Here is a 13,764-nt window from a genome sequence, read left to right on the forward strand (position 1 = left end):
CGTGTTTGGATTAGCTTTAACCACATCACAGCCACAAGTGATGGTGGGATTCATCAGTAATACTGCTTCATAAGCTGTACCGCAGAGCGATGTTAACGCAGCTGAGAGAATATGCAACAATGTATATGCAACATAAAACGCTTGTACTTTTACAATGACATTCATTCATTTGGAAGACCCCTTTGTCCCAATTGACGTACAAATAGCTCAAAGAGAAAAAAGTGCCTCTATACTATTTAGTGCCACGTCCCACCTGACACGAGTGTCACAAGGCTTGCAGGTGCATGAAGTAACATATAAATGCCAAGCGAGTGAGAAAGAGAGAGCAAGAGTAGGATCAAGAGAGAGAGAGAAAAAGGGAATTTTAGGTGAGTACTCTTGACAGAAAGATAGAAAGAGATTCAGCTGCCCAAATCGAGTACGGTAACTCATTCCACCACCCTGGACAAGCACAAATGAAACGTACTTTAAACCTCTTCTCAGACGTTCAGAAATTCTGTCTTATGGTCCATCACTTTAGCTGTGGCTAAGTAAAAAACGCAGTTTGAAAGCCCCTGAAAACTTGGTCCTAAGTTTTTTTCTATTACATTAAATGTTTATGACTCACAACAAAGTTAAAGTTTATAATCCTAAGTGTTTAATTCTCTCAAACTCAACTAACCTGCATCCTCAGCATTGTGTGGGACAGTGCTGGCAACTTAAGCAAACAACCGTCATCAGATTTTCATTTGATCCTATTAACACGTTCTGATTGGTTCAAGTTCACTGAATATCTCACCAACTTTGATTCACCAACAAGAGCAGAAAAAACAAAAACGCATCTGTCTTTGGGAGAAAATTGTGTGTATGTGATAGACCCCATCACTAATCATAAGAGGCTTTTTGAGAAAATATATTTCAAGGCTTTTTGTTAAATATTCACATATCCTGTAGCTGTATTATATACTGAGAGCAAAAGCTCACACCTTAAAGACTTAAGAGCTCTTGATTTGAGTATGAAAAGGTTTCTTCACCATGATTGCACTTCCACAATCTCTCCACTGAGATGAGAGAGAGAAAAGAAAAGAGACAGCGGGAGAGGGATTTAGCTGTGAAACAGGAGAGGCTTGAAATTAAAGAGCAGTGTTTCATCTCTCAGCATGTCTGTCTCAGCTATGTCACATATAATGGGAGGGGTCAGCCCTCGGCGCAGAGGGGACTGTCCTCTCCTATCAGCCCCCGGCTTCATCTGGTGTTAAAGCATAACTGTGTCAGCCTGCGGCGCGAGCCGACTGTCAACCACAGGCCCCTGAGAAGGTTATCAGACCCCTGGGCTGCTTGCTGCTCCTGGAGCCAGCTCGACTTCCCCGCAGAGAGGAGGCCAACAGCCGCATTCACTGCAGCCACCGCACCTAAATGTGGGCTGATAAGATTACCCTCAGGCAGCGTGTTTTTAATTCATAATCCGCTTGAAAGAGTGAATAAAACTACAAGATTTTCCTGCAAATTACACAAATCAGCTGAAAAGTTGCAATGAAAGTTTTTAATTTCCAAAGTTTCAAAGAGCTGAGAGAAAATTACTGAAGTAGGGATTTCTAGGCATCTTCAAAAAGTGTGTGGGTTTTCTGGCAGACGTGAAGAATTTGGAGCACTGTCGAGTTGGTTATAAAATTAGGTTTTTATTTATAACAAAATATTATAATATCTCCCTCATTCTCAGACTCTTATCTACACAAAAAAGCAGATTATATCTCAACATTATACCAACTGTCATTCCACTTTTATTAGTGTGATGACAGCTCAGGAGTTACAACACAGACAAATTATTGACGTCAGAAAACAAGAGCTTCTGCAAATTCTTTCATATCTCAAAGTGGCACGAATCAATACTTTCAGTGCTTCATTCTGTCACGGCAACTTACAATCATGTCAGTCTGTCTGCGTGGCTTAGACAAAGATCACCTTCTGTGGCAGAGTCTGCATAATTACGAGTGAATCCAATAGCTAATGAACAGAAGCGTAATTGACACTCTATTGTGGCAGTCCATCCCAAGCCATCGGTTTCTGTCTGACTGTCGGGCTGGAGCAGCGTTCACTTAGATCAGGCTTGACGGTTATTAATAAGAGAATACCTTTTAAAAGAACATGGTCGCCCTGTGAGAAACGTACTTTGATCAGGTGTTGATGCACTTGTTTTCACAAAAGATTTCGTCTACGCATTAGCTCCTTCCTTCCTCCTCATTATCGCCGGCAGGGATAAAACAACACAAACATACAGATAATGAACCTTACAGGGCCGTGTTTCTGTGCTGTCAGTTGTTATCTCCCAAGTCGCTGCCTGTTCCAGACACACAGTGACACCGTCTGAGCCCTCTATTTACGCTGGCTTTGGTTAGCATGGGGACAGTGTGGCCCAAGCCCGTACACTACACATTTGGCATTTAGCTTTGCTTATCTCAGTTTAGGGCTGCAGCTAATGATAATTTTCATCAATTAATCTGCTGATTATATTATCAGTTAACAGATTACTTGTTTTTCTATAAAATGTCAGAGAATGCCAATTGAGTCTTCAAATCACGGTTTTATCCCACAATTGGTCCAAAAACCAAAGATATTCAAATTAGGGTTATATATGACGCAGAGAAGCAGCAAATCATCATATTTAAGAAGCTAAAACCAACGAGGTATCAGGTATCTTTTTTTTTTTTCTGGAAGAGTGACTGAAGCAGTTGCCACTCATTTTCTGCAGATCGACTAATCGTTGCAGCTCTGTCTCAGTTGCAAGCTAATCTTTTTTTTTTTTCATATTAGAGATCTCATACAGAAAATCTAAGAGAATCTCTAACTGACTTCGGATGTCACATGCTGCAGTGTTGTTTTCATTCTATTATGCAGTTTGACGATTCAACGGTGGAATTTTCTGGTCATTTACGTTGCCTTGACTTACAGTGGCATGCTTCTTATTATTAGAGAGCTTCTATTAGGGACCATATATCATTCTGAATGGTTTTTTTGGCATGGTGGAGAATACACTTTGGCAGGGTATTAACTCCAGCTTTTATCCCATCCCTCTTACTGGATGAAGGTCACTCCCTCTATCTGCAAAATGACTTTCCTCTCTTCTCTTTCATCCCTGCTTTCCTCCCATCCTCCACACCAGGGCATGAGTCAGAGAATCTGACACCTCAGAGGAGAGAGGAGAGGAGAGAGAGGAGGGCCGGTACAGGGAGATGGGAGACAAATTGAGAGAGAAAGAGGGACAGATGGGGGCAGTCGGAGGGAAGAGAGAAGAGTTGATCAATATCTGGGAGAAACAAGTAACCTGAGAAGATGTGGATTGGCCCTGCTTCCTTGATGGTTCAAGAAACTGTGTTAAAAAATGGCAATTAAATTCACCAGTCCTGGCTCTGATTTACGGTACAGTATCCTTTATAGTGCCGAACAATATGGCTGCAAAATCGCACTGCTTGCAGCATCACTATGCTCAAGTTAACCAAGCCGATGGTGTGTTATTTGGTATACAGCAGTACCATGCACGTTGAGCTGAAACTACATATTACATAAGCCCCACAACAAACTGAGCACAAACCCAAAAATAGTGCAGTCCCTGTTAAATATTTCAGGCACTCGGCAGCTGAAGCAGGGCGGTGGGGGTGGTGGTGGGGATAAAAAGCTTCTCTCCTCCTTGGTCGCAACACAAAACACACACACACACACACACACACACACACACACACACACACACACACACTGATGCAGATGGCCAATTGAAGGAAAAACCTCCATTTAGTGTACTGTAGAGCAAAGCGGATTACCGCCACGAAGGCAGTCTTGTAGCTTATTCGCTTGATATACAGCACTTACTCACTGGAGTGGCGTACTTAGCATACACCTATCCTTATTTCTCCAGTCACTCTCTGTACAGTATAGACACAGCATGAAAGCTGCTCTTTCAGGGTAACTTCTAAATAAATCACGCTCATGAGACCCTTTTGCGAGAGACACAACAGGAGAGTCATGAGGCCTTCTGGGTCGATCTTCGGAGTTCAACACAGTGCTATCTTTTCATAGCAGGGACAGCCCGCGGCTCTGTCAACCGCTGGGTCAGTCTTAAGAGCAGCAGGGAGGGTCACACTCTGTTTCATGAGAAAGGCTCTCTTCATAGCAGAACAAGAAGGGCCAAAACAAAGAAATCTACACTGTTTAATTTGCCAGATGACAAATCATTAAGCATTCATGTGATTTTTGTTTCATGCCTTTCTCATACAACACACTCGATGGTAAAACATAAGGATAAAGAACACGCAGCAAAAATCTATTTCAATTGACGAAGCTGGAGAAGGTATATGGGAGTTGAGCCTCAAGAGGCTGTAGTTATTAGATAGCGACAAGCACAGGTTAATTGCTCAAATGCAGGTTAATTGCTGCAGGGGATCTATCTCAAATATTGGAGAGGAAATTAATTTGTTTCACAACAACGCTCCTGTGACAACAACATCTAAATGAATGCCTGAGTGAAGGTAATTTGCCTCGTAAAGTATTGAGTTCAGAAGCGTTATTACAACTCAGAACAGAAACTATTCAAGACAAATTTGATGTCATGAATTTTTTTTTTAAAATCAAGAGAATAAAATAGGAATCTGCATACATTTCAAGATGTTTTGCCAGTGTAAACAAGTGTGCTATCCTGTGTTGTTAATGAATAAATTATCCCAGGAAGCTCTGCTTTTATTCTCCTCATCAGTAAAAGGGTGAATGAATATCCACGATCTCCCTCTGCAGAACTGTTTAATAGAGTAAAGCAGCTGTACTGGGCTGCATTTATTTGATGACTGCAAACTCAAACCAAGCATTGTGCCCCCCCCCCCCCCTTCAGTCTGCAAGAACAGCATCTTAGTAGATGAGGGGGATTATTGGCAGTTCACAGACGTTGGAGCAGCACGTGTCAGGTCTGGCTTCTGTTATTTATGGAGCCTCTCGGCCCCAGCCCTCACTCTGCAGCACAGATGCAGGTGGGGTTTCATTATTGAAGATGCTCTTCCACTTCTTATTAGATCTCTGACTCTCAGAGTGCATTAAGCAATTGCATTTGGACAGAGATTCAGCAATACATGGCGGCCTGTCTGTTACCCTGGGAGTCCCTCTAAAATGTGTGTGCCTCTCAAATCAGCCAAATTGTATGTCCTCTTCTCTTTTCCCTTTTCAAGAATAAACAGTGTATTTGAACTCAAGCAGATCCCCCGTACACCCCCCCCACACACACACACAGACACACACACACACACACACACACACAGACAGAAGAGAATTATTGCTTATTGATCTCTGCTTGTGAAGATAAATCTGAATCGTGTTCTCCTACCTCTTCAGTAAAATTGTCATACAGTGCATTGCATCCAAATGAATTCTCCCACAAACAGCTTAGAGTTACACCCTCAGTGATGAGAAATTCTCCAGTTGTGTCCCATTTCTCTCAAAATGACAAAAATCTTTTGTTTGAGCAGATACACACAGGGAGGTGGACATGCAAGATTCATGAGCATCTCCAGGCAGCAAGGACCATGATTTCCTTAATCAATCAGCTGGTCCACTCTCTTAATCTAAGATGTTTTATTTATTTTTTTTATTGATTCAATTGTACTGAAGATTCTGAAGTTGATCCGTCTCTTGAATCTCCTGTTGGCCTGTTTTGCTAAAATGACAGAATTTAAGCCCAGAACATGTGAAACAATGTGAGTGTTGATAAAACTGTATGTGGAGACAGGATGCATTTTCATTCCAGCTATAACAATCTGAAAGGAATATCAAGCCTGATTTGTACTAAAACCAAAATTAAAGTCACTTCAGATAATGACAACTCTATCTGTGTCCTCGGTGCTAAATGAAAATAAGCCTTAAAAATTGCTAGTATTGACTGTAAATTAGCAAACAAACACTCTGGTAATATGTGGAAACCTTATGAGCAGGAGGACAAATAAACATAACTGCTACTTACTAACTTACACTTTGTTAAATGTGACTTACAAATTCTTAAATGTAATGGTCAATTTCAGAAAACACGTGCAGCCAAACGACATCTGCCCTGAGTTTTAGGTTTCATGTGGGTCAGCTCATCAAGACATTTTTCTATCCAGTGTAAGACTAATGCAATTAGGCATCTGGGTGAATAATAGGTGCTGTCACACACACTCGCTGCCTCAGCACCGAGCAGGCGCCCACACTATTTTGTTGAGAATGATCTTTGTGTACAGGGCTGGCCCGGCCAACGGGGTCCACTTTCATTATCATAAAACCGTCCACACACAAGAAACCAATTGTCTCCTCGGTCTCACCGTGTCGCCTGCTCATCTGGCGACTTTGTGCCATATGGTGGATTTAACAACTCAGTCAGTTAATGTCTTCATTAAGTGCGTCCAAGTCAAAACATAACAGACTGTGGTGATTCAGAGAGGCAGTAAGAATGTAGTTTAAAATTGGTGATTCTGCCTTTAAATCGGTGCTTGCCCATTAAGAAGAGTTTGAAGGTGAAATTGAACATGAATGTTTCTCTGTTCGGTGTAATTCCATTGATAAGACACCACATTTGACAGTCGATAGCGGTCAAGAATGTCACCCACTGGATAAGAGCTGTTTTCAAGTTGGAGACTTGGGAACAGGCTGTCCAAAAATAATGTAAGTCACTTACCAGTTTTCATGTAAAAGGTCGCAGGCTGCAGTTCCCACTAAAGTCTCCCCATGTATCTGTGTTGGCCGGGCTTTGTATCCATAGAGTCCAATGACACGGACGCGTAGTGCGGACTGTCCTCGCGGTGTGTCAGCAGACCGGAGCGTAGGGCGCCTGTGCGCTGAGGAGGGGAGAGACAGAGAGAGAGAGAGAGAGAGAGAGAGAGAGATGCAGCCGACCACCCCGCTCACCCAGATCACCATTAACCGAGGTAGCTCGTGGGAGAGAGCCGAGTGCTCTCTGGGTAAAAAAAAAAAAAAAATGCTTTGGCTCAGCTGCCTGCTTCAAGCCTCCAGTGTGTTTGTATCCCCGCCTCGGCCGGTGTGGTGTGATACCTTCCTGTCCCCACAGGACCTCTGCTGGGAGCGCGGCGCGCTTCTCCCTGTGCGACGCACCGCAGATCGACACATTCAGGATCACCGAGCTCCTGCGCGGTGTGAAATTGGGCATCTGCTGAATCAATCAGTTCACTGTTCGGATTTGCCGTGTCTCAATTATGGCGAGTGTTTTGGTTGTGAAATTTGTAGTGCCTAGGAGAACTTCTGGCCAAATCTCGTCTGTATGCCAAATTATATTTTGTACATGATGGCTGCTTTTAATTAGCACTTAATTTACGCCTATAAACTCCAGTCAAGTGTAAATCGAATTGCCTTTGACAAATGATCACAGGGTTTACTGTAGGACTCATATGTCTGATAGAAATCTTGAGCCAAATTTTAAAGGATATAAATCATATTTCATTGGGTTTATCAAACTTGGTGGTGCAAATATAGGCTAAAACTGTAGCGCTTGGCATTTCCTTTTGAAGTTTTTAAGTGTGTGAGATCAGTAACTTTCTCTCATGCAGCGCCATCTAGTGTGTAAATCCTGATGTTGCGTTTTTTTCAATCAACCTTTCTGGAAAAAAAAAGCAGGGAGTATCCATAGATCTACAGTATGTATTGTAATGTTATTCATCCATTCATCAACCTGTTTTCTATACCCTCCGAGCCTGCACAGGTTCTGGATTGTAATATCACTGATAATAATAGGCTCCTACAAATAATGTGTCAGGAACATTATAAAGTCCAGATATCTTTAGCAAGTGCCTGACACTTTTAACCTGTGAGAAATGTGAAACAAACAACATGTGAGGGACACACTTGTCTGTTTCCCACCAAGCGAAAAGATCTTATTATGAATTTTCACTTGACAAAATGGCTCATTAATTTACAGACATTGAAGCAAGTTATCTAGACAGCTCCCCCTGCTCCTATGTGAAGGAGGGAACGTCTGGGTAATTTGAGCATGACATCTCCATCTATTTCACAAATGATCTCAGTTGTTTCTCATTCATGCAAAAGACGGAAGTGAGAAGCGGATGGATGTGAAGTTGTATTTATACTTCTAAATAATAGACCTTTATTCATTACAAGTTTATGTTTTTATTACCGTCTCTCTGAGCTGTTACATTCTCTTGCTTTGTCTGTCTGATGGTGACGTGTTCTCTTGGCTGAGAATCAAAACAGAAGAAAGAGGCTACATAAAGTAAGTAAGATCAGGGGTGGGCAAAGAAGCTGATACTTACAGAGGATATATTCACACATGAGCATGAGGAAAGGCACATTGTAGCATGTCTTGAATCTTTTGACAGGGAACCATAAAATGGAAACAAGAAATGGCGGAATAATATGCCCTATTGTTGTTTAATCTGTCAGCCATGCAAGGACGAGTTTCTGCATAAGGACACCCTATGAATCAAGCACTTACCCGTACAGAAGCTTGACTGAATAACTTGCCGTGGTCGGTCTGGTCCACTGACAGAGCGAGATGTTGTTTTTCAAACAGTAGGAGGTGCTGTGTGATTTCAAATCCATCTTGCAGAGACAGGGTGCTTTGTTAAGGAACAAAAAAAGAAAAAAAAAGAAAAAGAAAATGCAGTCACCACTAAGGGTGTGTGGGTCAGAGCACTGCCAGCCATCAGTCATGGTGATGTGGCTTTAAAACAGTTAAGGTGCACTGTTGGATATGACATAGCCATCAACCAGGAGAGGGAATTGTGATTGCATCAGTACACTATAACGAACACAGTCAGATCTGCACTGAATCACAGCTGGACAAGCTGATAGAGCTACACTGGGATTTCTTACAAATTAGTCACATTTCCTCCCTGCTATGTTTATGTTTTATGTTTATGTATTACACACACACACACACACACACACACACACACACACACACACACACACACACATATATATATATATATATATACACATAGATTTTGCATTTCTGCCAGAGTGTAAGATGTGATGGAAAGAGAAAGATTTATATGTTTAATTTTATGGTTTGGATTCACTTTCTAGTGAGTGAACCACACACTGGGGATCTGTATTTGAATAATTTCTCATTTACTTTGGTTAAGCATGAACTGCTCGCATGTATTTTCACTGTAACATCATCATTTTTAAAATCAAATAGAGCTGGAAATTAGACAGTGATGTCAAAGCATTGCCTGCGCTGGAATCAGCCACGGTGTACAGACCCCCATTTGCTTTGGCAAACACAATGTATATCATCACTGCTTGTCTGGGAGCATTCAGGCTTAGCAAATACCTTTCATATTAAATGGCACTGAAACAACGAGAGATGACACAAGGGCAACAAGTACGATTACTCAGCCGAGGAACGTCTCTCTTCTTCTCTCCAATTCTCTCATGCACAAACAAACATGGCTTTGCATTCTCTACACTGGATTTCATAGCATTTCCTAACTTTGTCCTGACAAATGGTGATTGAAGACCTATGGGGGGAAGGGAGGAACCTTTTCTGCTTTTGTCTGCGTGCACATGCCAGAGCTCACAGTATGGGTTTGCCTCTCTTTTAAGTAACTTCTGCAGAAGTTTGATCTTCTTGAAACCTGAAATCATCTTTCATTCCCTCTCAAGCAAGAAGCAATGGTTTGGCATTGCTTTGTTGATGTTTACTTATCAAGCATGAAAGAGATTTCTAATGCAAACTTAAAAATAACTTGCTCTATAATTCACATGATAAGACTACAGAAGCTACAAGTGTTTGATTGCCTGCTGTACCTGTTGAGAGAATGAAACAGACCCACACATGCACGTGCACATGAACTCCTACTGTATATTTAGTGTTTACGATTTGCATTTAGATGCAAAATGGTATTACAAATCACATTTCCATATATTGTCCTTTGAAGATATATGGATTTGCTTTGAAGAACGTATATTAATTACAACAATGGAGGCAAAGGAGATGCTGGACACAACAGACTGGCGTTGGAATACTAATAGGAGATTTAGTATGAAAATGCTTACAGAACAAGGATTATGTTCGCCATGCTCTGTAAGTGTTGTTTTGTTTTGTATGTACTTCAAGGAGAAAAAAAAACCTTACGCAAAAGCACTGAGGATGACAGGCTACCACATGATTCCCTATTTCCATATATTTTACTTTTAAATGTGACATAATCAGATTTCACATCATCCTGCTTCGTTTTCAATCAGTCAATCGACCTTCTTTAATGCAATTCATAATGTAAGTAAAAAAAGAAAGAAAACATGCACAAGATGCCTAACATGGAATAAATATACTCCAGAGACAATGAGTGAAAAAAAACTAAACAAATGAAATAAGAGAAGTTAAATGACAGGTCTACAAAAGCAGCTTTTTAAAACAAGCTATTGATGAGCCTCCCACAGATCCACGGGGGGGGGGGGGGGGGGGGGGGGGGCTGTTCAGGGTGATAAAATGCACTTTTTTTTGTATTTTTGATGTTTGTATCAAAGCTAAGATCTCAAATAAAAAACCCAAAACAAACATCTGATCTCTGTTTTCTGTCTGTTAGTGACGTCATCTGTATAATTAAGTCCTTTGCTTGGCCAGCCGGCAAATCACCATGATTTCAGCTGTGCAACCAACAGCAATGCAGAGATCGTGATAAATGTTGTACTGAGCTGATGGTGTCTTCCCAAGGAATTGGACATATTTGCCTCACAGTGTTATCTCAAATGTACTTTCTCACTGCATTTCTCTACGTTTTTCAGTGGCAGAAGGTACCTGAGTACATTTACACAAGTACTGATACTTTAAACCTCTACACCATTACAGTTAAGAGGTAAATATTATACTTTTTTTTTTTTTTTACTGCATTTCCATTCAATTACTTAAGTTACTTGTTACTTTGCATATTCTGATTAACACAAAATATATTCAACAAAAGATCAGATCAGATTGAGATCAGATTTTAATAATGCCCAGTGGAAATTCACAAGCTACCCACTTGTATATAAAGTAATTACAGTGAGTCCCATGCCTTTAGCTGCAAAATTAAAGTGGCACACATACTCATGCATCAATATTATAATCCAATTATATAAAATACTTTTATACAAAAATATTATCTTTACTTTTGGTACCTGAAATAGATTTTGATGTGTATACTTCTGTGCTTTAACTTAAGTAAAATTTTGAATATAGGCCATTTACTTGTATCAGAATGTTCCTACACTGTGTTATTGTATGTACAGTATAAAAAAATCTTCCACAAATGTTCTTGTGTCCACAGACCACTGATGACAGAAAACTGTTATTTAATGGTACTTGACATGGACAAAAATATGAAAAGATTAAATATGTCAACACGGCAATGTAATCTACTTAAGTCCTTACATCATCTTCTAAGGAGCAGTGATGGCCTAGTTGTTACAGAGGCAGTGAGGTAAAAGGTCAGATCTCAGCAATGGCAAGTAAAATGAGGGCTGGAGAATGAATAAACTCACTCCCCTCAGCTATCATGGTCCTTGAACATAGACTGCTTGCTTAAGACTTCATGAACATGGCTTAATGGTGTATATCTATAATTGACTAGCTCCACTTTGAAACCACAGCAAACAAATTACTCACAAAAAATTACAAAGCTGTGTTGCACTGGGAACCAGAGTGATGTAAACTGACAACCCAAACCGGCACAAACACCACATTTGCCATGGTAAAAGTGCAGAAAGTTATATAAACACAGTAAAAGCGTTGTAGAGATGATAAAACAATTATATCATCATTAATTAAAGCTTTAAAAATAGTCTCCACAGAACTGACATGACATTGTTTTTAAGTGTTTGTCTAAGACATCCTTTGTCCTTTTTTCAAAACCGAACAGTACACTATGATACCACTTATGCTGAAAGAAATCTATCTTCATTTGAACCTAAAGATAGGACTTTAAAAAGCACTATTTTAGACCCTTGTGGATGCAAGACTTTCTGTAACATTCTCTTTCCTTTTATAGAAGAGAAAGATCATTACTACATTTTTCTTTCATTTAATAATAATGAGTCTCCTCCTGCACCCAGATAAATGAAGCTTTGTTCAAAACCGTGTACCAGTTTTAACTGAACTGCTTAAAAAATGTAGATTTCATGCAAGACCTCTTCTGCATTTTTACAAAGAACTGGATATGTCTCAATAACAAGACACAGTCAATATGCTGGGTTGAAGTCCCCTTAAATCAGTGCCTGGAAAAAAAAAAGAACTGTAGATGAGATCATGGCAGATGTGAGAGGAAGTGCTGCTCCAGGCTATGTCTCGAAGAGGCCAGAGGATACTGTGTCATCCGCAGGTGCACAAATATGCAATGTAGGAAACATTATGACGGTATGGTTTCTAGTGTTGTGGCTGGAAACAGCCTGTAGGCAGCAACTCGATCCGATAAGTATGGTGAAAAGTGTGGGAAGTTCTGGCTTTCATTTCAAAGAGGTGTGAAAAAGGGAACAAGAACTTAAAACTGCTTAAACAGAAATTAAAAATTAGAAAATAAGAATGTGAAGACATAATAATTAATTTTAATTCTGCATTATTAAAGTCCTTCAAACTACCTGAATACTATTGACAAACCTGAGCAGACTGTATATTGTAAATCTTGAAACTTCACTTTTTAACAGAAAAGTGTGAAATAAACCTTTAACATAATTTCCTGTCCCAGGACTCCATCAGAGCTCTTGACTGCAACTTCAGAGACTGGGCTATCTGCTGAGTCTCATGTTTCAGGTATGAAGAGTACCTTCAAACAGCTTTTGATCTTGAAAATGCACTGAGGTGGGGAAACAGGTAATGAGATCTTGGCGGAGCACAATAATGTACTTGTACACCATTCCACGATAGTGTGGCAACACCAACTATTCTGAAGCTCTTGCAACTTTGGTGAATAGTGAAAGTATGTGGTTGAACCATGGAGCCTGTGTTTGCTGACATACCAATATTTAATTATGGATGTATTTAGCACTTCAAATAGCATAAGATCCACCACACTTCAGCAGCAAATTAATAATGAACTCCTCATTTCCAAGCATTTTCTCTGATGAGGCCTACATCAGAGCACATGATTTGCAGTTATAAAGGCCAGACATGAGGGATAAAGGCTGAAATGTTTGTAACTATGCCAACAAAAGGACAAAAACTATTTACAAGAAACACTCTATTAGAGACTGGTTAGCGTGCCAGGTCGTGCCTGTTTCTGTTCCCTGGGCTTTAATTATTGAAACCATTGTTTATTCATTTTACTTAGGAAACAATGCACAGTGTCTTGTATTTAACATTTGAGAACATTTTCTTACTTTTATTCATCTTTAAAAAAAGATGTTGATATTTCTCAAAGTACAAAATATTCTTTTGGTGCTGATAGTGAAGAGTATTGCCTTGGCCATTAGAAGAATCTTGCTCAAAAACAAACTTGATAATGGAGAGAAGCCTGGTGGCTGCCTATTCACAAGCCCACGGACTTGAGGGTTTAAAACTACCAACATTTTCATGTTGGACACTGATTAATTGTACAAATATAAAAGCCTTGTCGTTCTGCTTGGAACTATGAGTATTTGCTTACTATGTTACATAATAAAAACAGGAGGTCTATTGATGGCTGTGATTTACATCTGAAAGAGTAAAAACAATTTAGGCAGATAAATAGAACAAATACATTGGGATTTACATCCTATAACATCATGTCTGAGTCTGGGGGGATAAAGGAAAAATATCCTGAAGGTTTTATTTGTCTGCACATGCCT

General features: G+C 40.1%; 1 protein-coding gene across 1 annotated transcript in view; it reads right to left on the bottom strand.

The window, feature by feature from the left end:
- Nucleotides 1-8,587, bottom strand: part of LOC111667190 (poly(rC)-binding protein 4-like) — a 36,771-nt gene extending 28,184 nt beyond the window's left edge. The window contains exons 1-2 of the mRNA XM_023422814.2: nt 8,453-8,587; nt 6,665-8,195 (exon numbers count right to left, since the gene is read on the bottom strand). The gene's annotated coding sequence lies outside the window, so the exon portion shown is untranslated. The remainder of the gene's footprint in view (nt 1-6,664; nt 8,196-8,452) is intronic.
- Nucleotides 8,588-13,764: the final 5,177 nt, after the last annotated feature.

Source organism: Seriola lalandi, unplaced genomic scaffold (genome assembly GCF_002814215.2).
Source record: "Seriola lalandi dorsalis isolate HSWRI2012SDOR001 ecotype SW California unplaced genomic scaffold, Sedor1 jcf7180002054685, whole genome shotgun sequence".
NCBI lineage: Eukaryota > Metazoa > Chordata > Actinopteri > Carangiformes > Carangidae > Seriola > Seriola lalandi.